This window comes from Melospiza melodia, chromosome 3 (assembly GCF_035770615.1).
Source record: "Melospiza melodia melodia isolate bMelMel2 chromosome 3, bMelMel2.pri, whole genome shotgun sequence".
Lineage (NCBI taxonomy): Eukaryota > Metazoa > Chordata > Aves > Passeriformes > Passerellidae > Melospiza > Melospiza melodia.
Window position 1 is genome coordinate 72080182 of NC_086196.1, and position 9572 is coordinate 72089753.

Below are 9572 nucleotides of genomic sequence, written 5' to 3' on the forward strand. Positions count from 1 at the left end.
TAATGAAAGCCGCAGGTCATTTATTTATATTTTGTTTAGAGCCTGAGAGGGGCAATAGGTTAGATTTTTTTTTGATCCGATGAAGGCCCATCCCACGACCTTATCTCTGTGCTGGCAAGGTGAAGCAGAACAAAGTGCCAGCACAAAGCAGACAGTGAGAGCTGTCTAAGGGCTGTAGATGGAAGCTGGAAGTAAAGACTTGTTTCTCAGACAGTGCAAAAGCTTGGTCTTTTTCCTCTCTCCTGGCTGGTTATCTGCAAATAAACCAGATACCATTATAAACATTTTGGGAGATATTCTTATGTTTTTGTAAGTGTTCAGTGTGGTTTGATTGGTAACAACTCTAGAAAAGTTCCTTTTATTCACACTACTGAGTGTGTCTAGGGCTCAAGTATCTCAGTCCTGTTGCATATCTATTTTTAAAAGCCATATTTTTTATAGCTTACATACAGAGTCTCCAATGCACATTTATGTGCTACAATGAGGTCATTTTTCTGGATAATTGGGAAAGTCAGGTAATTGCTAGCAAAAGTAAACATTTCTTTTCACGTCCATGAAGCAAGTCTTAGAGCGGTTAGATACCTACTCTTTTGAAATTAAACAGTGCTTTACATCAATGTGAAATCCATCTTGAGCTATACTATGATGTCATCTGGCAATTCCAGGGCATGTGTAGGCCACTTCAATGCCCTTCATTCATGATGGGGATCCTCATTGTGATTTCACTTTTCCCTCAGACAGCAAAAGGTGATCTATAAAAGGTGGTATTCATACAATTTGTGTGTATTTGTAGCATGCCTGTTGTCAGCTTAAGACACCAGTGGGATAGGCCAACAGTGTTTTCCCTCTATTTTTCTATTGCCTCTATGCTCTCCAAAGCATGATTTTGTGGCTTGAAAGTATTTACCTGGTGGCAGTAAGATACTTTGGAATAATCCCCTTTGTTTATTCCAGACCAAACAGAGCAAACTTGGTCTGTGTCTAGGCTTCCTTATTTTACGTGGTGTCAGGTCATCATTTCCCATTTCAGCTCTGGTGGCCATTGCAGCTTCTCTGCTGATATACCCAGCTTAGTCTGGGACCCTTTAGTACCTTCCTCCATAGAATTTCCAGCAAATTTTTTCTTGGTTCTTCAGTCTTGACATAGGATGTAACTATAAGAGCAAGATTTGTCCTTCCATGTCAGAAATGTTAATTCTGAGATTCCTGCTTCTAATGCAGCTTCACAATCTTAGTCACTTTTCTGCTTCCACCTACTCTACGAAGTTTTTGCTATCTTATGTCATTCACTAAACTCCTTGACTCAAGTTCCACCAGACAAGACTTGTCCTTTGTTATCTCACAGTCTGGTGACCCAAATGCTGACTGGAATGTCAGTTAATTATTGTAGCTGTGATTATTCCCAGTAATTAGTGGTATGTATTCCAGTCACTGAGAAAGGAATGAATTTAGGTTGCATACAGCCAAATGCCTTTTTGATGAAGGAAGGACAAGGTTTATGATCTTCTAAAAAAGGATCAGATTTCAAATTTTGTTGCAATGAAGGTGGGTGCACTACATAGGAGAAAGGGAAACAATATGGTTGTAGAGGCTGAGAAGTTGCATACAGGAGAGGCCTCAGTTACAGCATGAAGGCTGAGAACAAATAAATATGGGGGGGCTTTGACAGAGTGGAAGAATAAGAAATACAGGATGACTTACTGCAAAGGCCAGTGAAGAAGAACCGTGGCACTTGGGCTTGAGTTCATTCTTGACCACAGGGAGCAAAAACCAAAATAAACAGAAAACAAGTTCTGGAAGTGGATCCTCAGCAGTAGGCACTGATAAACTCTGCCCTCTGATGTGTGCTTTGATGCCCTGAAATATTTCAGAAGATGCTTAATATGTGCATTGGCTCCTTAATCTCTTTCGCTAGTTCTGAGTATTTCTTAGGTTAATATTCAGTGGATTTTACTTCATCCTGGATGTGATAGACAGTTGTTGATTTGTGTGCTTGATGCAGCTTCAATTGCTTTCTCCAAAGAAAGAAAATTCTGGAAACCTCACAGAATTTTCAGTCTCTACCGGATCTCTCTACTGGTAATAGAAATCAGTCACCTTCATTTTGTATTTCTGAAATATCAGCAATACCTTCTCTAAACTAAATAAGCTTGTGTTGCCCTGGGAACCAGCTGGTTGCACACATAGCTTTCTGACTCCTTTGAAATCCACATGTTCCCTCAAAATCATTAATTAGATTTGCCACTATACCTTACCATAATTCTGTAACTACTTGGTACCATGCAGAAAAAACTTTCTAGCACGTTGCTTCTGCATATTTTTGAAACAGACTTACACACAAGTGGTGCAAATGAAGGATAAGTTGAGCAAAAAATATTTTGAATAAGAATTAGAAAACATCACTATAAACACATCACATTTGTTTTTTAAGTTGTTGAAAAGCAGGGATAATAAATGCCTCGATTTTCTATATCATTTCCCTTTCCCCCATTCACTCATCTGTACTGAATATTTTGTGTGCTCTATCTCTAGCTGCATCATTTGCTTACTGCTGGAATCTCACTTTTTAATTGCTTTGGGTCAGCATAAAGCAATTGTTTGTTCTCTTTGTCATTGGTTTTACAAATATAAGCCATAGTAATGGTTTAAGCATAGGATTTCTCCAGCAAATAAAGAAATCCGAATGAAATCTAATTAATTTCAATAGCCATGTTACAGATGCACATAAGTGAAATCTTTTCCCAGCATTAAGCACGAGTGGGATAACTCTAAGACTTGGGTGTTTTCTTTCATCTCTGTATGTGCTCAAGGCCAGGTTGGTGGTTTTAAGCAACCTGCTCTAGTGGAAGGCAGTCCCTGCCCAGAGCAGGAGGGTTGGAACTAGATGATGTTTAAGGTCCCGTCAATACCAGACCATTCTATGATTAATTTCTTGACCAAAACCAATTTTCATCTATTGATTACTATGGAACAGTATTTTAAAACAAAAACACACTCATCCACTTGCAACAACCCTTCAAAACATGAAGGTTTGTGGAACAGGATCTTTCCTGGTTAGGTTAAAGTAGTCACATTCCCTTCTATCATGAGGCTCTGGTGCCACATAGACATTTACAAGAAAGTATTGGCAACCACAGAAGCATCATCATAGACTATGTAACAGTGATGGTCCTCAGGCTGAATTTGCATCCCATTGCTTTCCCCTCATTCCAGGAGTGATCAGGACCTGCTTTTTAAAAATGGTGAGGGAGGACATAACTTTAATTTGTCATGTGTCCTTTTACCTCATTTCACCAAATGGCAAGCTTAGACATGAACTTAGCCATGTTTGATTTTGACTTTCATTTCTCTTTCATTTTTAAACTGTGATAGCCTTTGTGTTAGAGTTTAAAATTGAAAGTCTGTGTTTTGTGTTTTCCTCGAGGACCACAAAGGAATATTTAGCAGGTATTTCAACACCTTGGTTGAAGATGTGAAGTATTGAAACTTATTAAAAGTTTTCTGTGTTGAAATGCCTCTCTCCAGGAAAATAATGGAGGTATAAACAGAGTAGAAGTCTATGGCTCCTGGGGCTTTTTTGCAGTAAATTCAGAAAGAGGGGGACAAAGGGCAAGATGCTTTAAAAATTACAAATTATGAAGAAATATAATTCTTTCTATTTTTAAGCCTCATCTGAGATGGAGATTAATAAAGATGAAGATAAACCAAACCAAATAAGGATGAAAAAACCTCTTTTTCTTAGTCACAATTGCAACTACAAGTCTTGCCAGTGAGTATTTTTGATTTCTACATCTGCAAAATTGTGTTCATTTTCCATTTGTTCATTGACACCTAATCAAACCTGACTAATATACTGACCAAGCAGCTTTCAAAAAACCTATGTGCATGAACACCAGAGAGCCAAATGGAAAACTTGGGGGGGGGGGGGGGGGGGGGGTTGTTTATTTTTTTTTCTTGTTACAGGTTAAGTGTGTTTTTTATCAAACATAGAGTGTTAACAAAGGATTACAGGACTTGAGGGTGCATATTTAACTGAGGAACATTATGCAAATTTTTCCCAAAAGAAATGAGAGAACAAATTGTCTTCCAGATGGGGTTCTACCTAATTTCAGACCCCTCTAAATATTTTTAAATCCCCAGAATGAACTAAAAATTGAAATTTTTCTAGCTCTCTCATCATAGACTGGAACTGGCTCTCTCAACTACAGGCTTTGAAGAAAAGCCATGTCCTGACTCAGCAGGCAGCTCACTGATCAGAGCATGAGCGGTTTTCACAAGTTCTCTGGTAACCCCCAGCTGTGCAGGCTGCCTGCAGAAGCAGCTGCCCGGGGGCTTTGTGACCACATCTGCAAACTTCTCCAGCTGCAGAGGTCCTCAAACGGCAGCAAATCAGTGCCTGGAGTCGGGCAGTGTATTCCATGACCTTGAAGCTGGGTGGCATTTTCCTGCCCTCCTGATAGGTAAACAGCTGTATTTTTTACACATTATTTAGACACCACAAAGGACAGGAATGATTTAGCAAACATCCAAGTAATTCACAATGAGAAATTTTCAAATGCAAGCAGATGCAAGATTTCCTTTGAGAAATGCCCATTTCTGTCACTTTTTTGAAATACTGTGTATTTTTACATTCCATTTTACATTTCATGACTAACTCATCAGCAAGGTTCAATTAAAATTTTATCTCAGCTATTAGAGGAAAATAATGTCTTAAAAACTTAGCTAAAGAATGAAGCACATGCATTGCTTCTTATGTGGAGAAATGGTTTTCAGTGGAAACTTGGATTATTTTTATGAATTTTATTTTTTATTTAATACCTTTCTTGATTGTTTTAATATTTTCTTGGAATATATTTGCCTTTTAACTAATATTTTGTCCCTAATTTCACCTGCTAACCTAAGAGGAGAGCTGATGCAGAAGAGAATTTTGAGTATTGCTGTGCAGCTACATTCAGATGAATCCCTGAACTTGTTCCAAAATGCTGCTGTTGAAACATTGCAGAATCAGGAAGCAAAACTTGCCTTCCAGCTCCTGGCCCCCTAGCTAAATGACAGATAAGACTGAAAAAGACATTAAATTGCCTATAATGGGAGTAGTTATTTAGTTAAATACAGGTCTGGTTAGGACTATGTCCCTTTCCTTTGCAAAGTATTTTCAAGAAAGTAGGGATTCACAATTCTAAAATTTCCTAAATTGTAAGGAGCTGGATGCTATTGATACCCTTGTTGATAAACTTTTTCTGGGAAGCTTTCAACCTTATTTGCTTCACAAGATTTCAAAAATAGGAGAAGCACCACCACCACCACGTGAAGATTTCTGGTGAGTTGACATCAATATTGCACTCCAGAGCTCTGGAAGGATTAATTCAATTACAGCTTGCATGTTGTGGGAGGGGAGGGTAAACCCTGGTTTATCCAGCACAGAAAAATGAGAGTGATGACTGATCTGGGTGAGCCAGTCATGGGGATTAAGGGGAAAGGAAAGAATTACTTAGAGGATATTCTTAGCCCATGAACAAATGAGCTTGAACAATTCATGAATAAGCAAAGCTTTTGGAAGAAGCTTAAATACAGGGTCTGGAACAGTCTTTTGGTCAGGAGAAATGGGTGAAACACTGACCTACTTTCAGTGGGAACGTGGTTAGTTAGTCATATAATGTACTTATTGAGTGGCCCGAGAGCCCAGGAGGTCCCTCCCCAGTCTGTGGTCTGTATCAAAGAGAGCAGAATAACAACAGCAATGTCATAACAGGGGTGGTGATGCCTACTGAATTCTTCAATGTTCTCATTGCTTTTCATATGTATCTTTATCTTTGATTAAATAAAAAAAATAATAAAATCACTGCACTTCATTATTTTACAGTCAAAACTTTTGAATAAGGATACAAAACTATTTGTTGAAAGAGGGAAGAAAAAAGATAGGAGAACTGTTCTTTCTTTTCCCTCAAGTTTTTCTTCTCCTTGTGTATATTTGTTAACTTGCCAAGAGCCTGTGTTGTTGGCCAAGTGCTCTCAATTTTTAGTAAGGTGAAATAAAAAAAAAAAAAGAGTCAAAGATATTTGCATGACCTGTTTTTTTGCAGAGTGTGAAATGAAAATTTTCTACACTCTGATTACTAAAATTGTATTTGCATTGTGAATGATGATCACTTCCATCTAGTATGGCAGATGTGTTCTGTCTGATGATCCTAATCCTCTTTCTCATTGGCTAAATAGCAGGATCACAAATTTAATTATCTGCAAAATGCTAATTTTTACCCTTCAAAGCAGTTTTAGCCAAAACCAAGCATGATTTGGGCATAGGCAAGCATTAATAGGCAGAGAGTTTTGTCTGTAGCAGTGAGGTCATTCAGGGGAGATCAGAAGTACAGTAGATTAGCATCCCCATTGTGTGCCTGCCTCCTTCCTGGGAAAACCTCGGGTCAGGGCAATAAAGCTGCTTCAGTCCCATGGCTGTTCTGCTGAAGCCTGTGTCAGGGCACATATATCAGCTTTCCAAAGCAGCAACAACACACTAGCTCATTAGTAGCTTCACACAAAACAGATCTGAGGCCTCTCAGTCCTATTGGACATAGCTGCCTTTGTGCAGGCGGGATTGTGACAAAGCACTGCAGAGTGTCGCTTAAGCTCCAAGGAGGAGTGAGACTGTGACAAAGAAGAGACAATAAAACATGTCATAGATCCAGTTAGATTATTGCCATAAACCTTTTCCCTGATTAAATCTTTCTAAAATATCCATAATGTCTCAAGACAGGCACCCATAGGTTTAATTTAATGATTGAAAGAAAAAAAAATTTGAAAACACCACATCTCACTTCTCTGATTCCCTTAGGTCCTAGAGGCTGAAATCACATAAGATTTATGTGAGGCTGAGGTTTCTAAATGTCGCTGTCTTTTTTTTTTTTTTTAATAAAAACAGAATTTTAACCCAGTCAATATAAAATAAAGACAAAAATATTTTTCAGCCCAAAATTTCACTCTGCTGTTCACAGAAGCTAGGAAATTTTGGTGGAGGAAGAGAACAGGATATTTTGTGTCTTACAAAATATTTTGAGATATTTTATGTGGAGAGCCAGTTGATCCAGATTTTATAGATTAAATTTTATGTTCAATCACTAATAGAGACAGAGATAGTGAAAACTAACTGATGAAACTTTCTGTCAGAGAAATGATCCTGTATGGTTAGACACTTTTGAAAAACCTGCTCCAACATGCCTGCATCCTTAAAAAAGAATTTAAAATATTAAAATTTAATTCTAATATCTTCTTCTAATATGTTCAAAATCTATTTCCCACAGACACTATATATTTCCATGAAAATGTAGCATTGATTTCATGTAGGATCAGAAAATGGCCACCTTCTACACAGAACAGGTTTTGTTTCAATGGAAGTATATTTGCTGCAAGCATGTATTTAATGCCCCAAATAGATGTTGGAGCTGTTACAAAGTCTGATAAAAAAAAGCAGCATCACTTTCATGCAAATCTGACAGCCTTGGCAGGAGGTTAACTCTATAATGCTTGTAGTAAAAGAAAAATCCATTTAGGTGATACCGATTCTAAAACACCCACCTCATGGAGCACTCTCAAGAACTCTCAAAACTAAAGGCTGAAACTGTCTGGGTAATGCAGAGCTATGACTTTTCTTACAATGTAAAATTTTTTTTAAAAAGCGTTCATTTTCTTTGATTTGTTCTGTCTTCTCACCAGCACCTTTCAAGTACAGTGAGTGAAAGGGATAGTTTACGGGGGACAGGTACAATATTGACAAACAATGGATTAATGCAAAACAAAAACCTGTATTCTTCCTATAGAAACTGAAATTTCATATTCTTTCTGAAGACATTACAGAAAAACAGAGTGACATTTGAAGATTTTCAGCCCCCAACTAATGTGAATGAATTCCTTACCTCATGCGACAGGTTTAACCATTAGAATTTATTTTAAAGGTTCTGAACCCAATTTTTTATTTATTTATTGCGTGCCAGGGGGTATTTTGAAAGTAAGTGGTGAGTGCTATGGAAAACAATGCGAAGTGACCACAGCCAGTCATCCAAACCCCAGAAGCTCTGCCCATTGACTTCTGTCCCCGTTGCCAGTTCCTGTGAGCAGGAATGTCCCGCTTTAGTCATTTCCTGAGCGTTTGTCTGGTCTGCAGGGCAGGCTGAGTGTCTCGGTTTAGCCACTCACTGCAGACCTTTCCATTCATTTAAAGATCACGCCTGAACTGTTTTTCACAAGACTTTCTCAGTGTGAACACTTCATAGTGTCCTTGATTGCGAGAGGGGTCTATACTATTGAAACTTAAATGTGAATCATGAAGTACTAATGATAAAACATGATTAACACCTTCTACCTCACAGGTGGTAGCTTGCATCTGACCTTTACTCAAAATTGTTTTGCCTCATTTTTTATACCATCATTAATCTGCTGAGTTTCAAAGCATTTGCATGAGGTAGATGATAATATTAATAATTTGCAGACAAGGAAAATAAGATACAGATGCATCTCCTCCTGGGAAATACCAGTAACTCAGCTACCAGAGCTGCTGTTATCAAGGGAGGTTTTACTAAATTTCCTGAGAGAGTAAAAAATACTAAGGGAGAACTTGTGAGTCACAGGAGGAATCAGGTTTTTAAACCAGGAGCTTTGTTACAGCTCCACATACTAACCTTAGGCAGAGCTACCACCACAATTTAATTGTTCAAATCAAATTATGATTCTTTTCCAAAATAAATATCATATGGCTTTTTTTCAGGTGCTGCAGCAATCATTCTTCCTGCACAGAAATGTTAAAAATGTACAAAATCTTTTCTTATCTGAAGCAAAATTTCATTCAAGAAACCAAGTTTACTATTCAATTTTTTCCTTTTGTTTGGAACCCAGTTATTGACCTTCCAATGGTACAATAGCTAAGCTGAAGCTTTGAAATATAGTTACAGTGAGTTGGGCAACAACAAACTCTTTGGTTTTGCTGTTTTGGTTTGTATGCTTTTAATATATATTTGTATATATATTTATATTTGTATGCTTTTAATAGCACATTACAAATTCTGTCTTTCAGAAAATAACTATTGAATTTTAAGTGCATTTTTATATTTATGCAGAAAATTTTAATTTTTTTTCAGGTATTGTAGATCTCAGAACCAGTGATGAGTAATTCTCAGAGGGTTTTTTTAATATGTGAATATACAAGATTTTTTAATCTTAAAAAATATTCTCATTTTTAATCTCTTATCCCTAACCTGAAGTAGTCACTATGTCACCCCTTTAAATCTCCCTTTAAGTCAGGTGCCCTTAAGCAAGGAAGGGATTTTTTAAGACTATATATATAATTGAGCTAAAAAGATACTGGATTTTTTTTTTTTGTAGTTTTCCTTGCCTAAAATACCTTTAAATTAATTTTACATGATGTCATGGCCTCTTTGGTCATGAACCTAGATAGAAACAAACTGTGAAAAAAAACTTGAGGTTGCAGAAATTGTTAAAACAGGATCTGATCTGCCTCGCCTTATGTATCACCAGTTTTCAGAATGGAACTAGAACATAATCACCTTATTATCATTGTCATG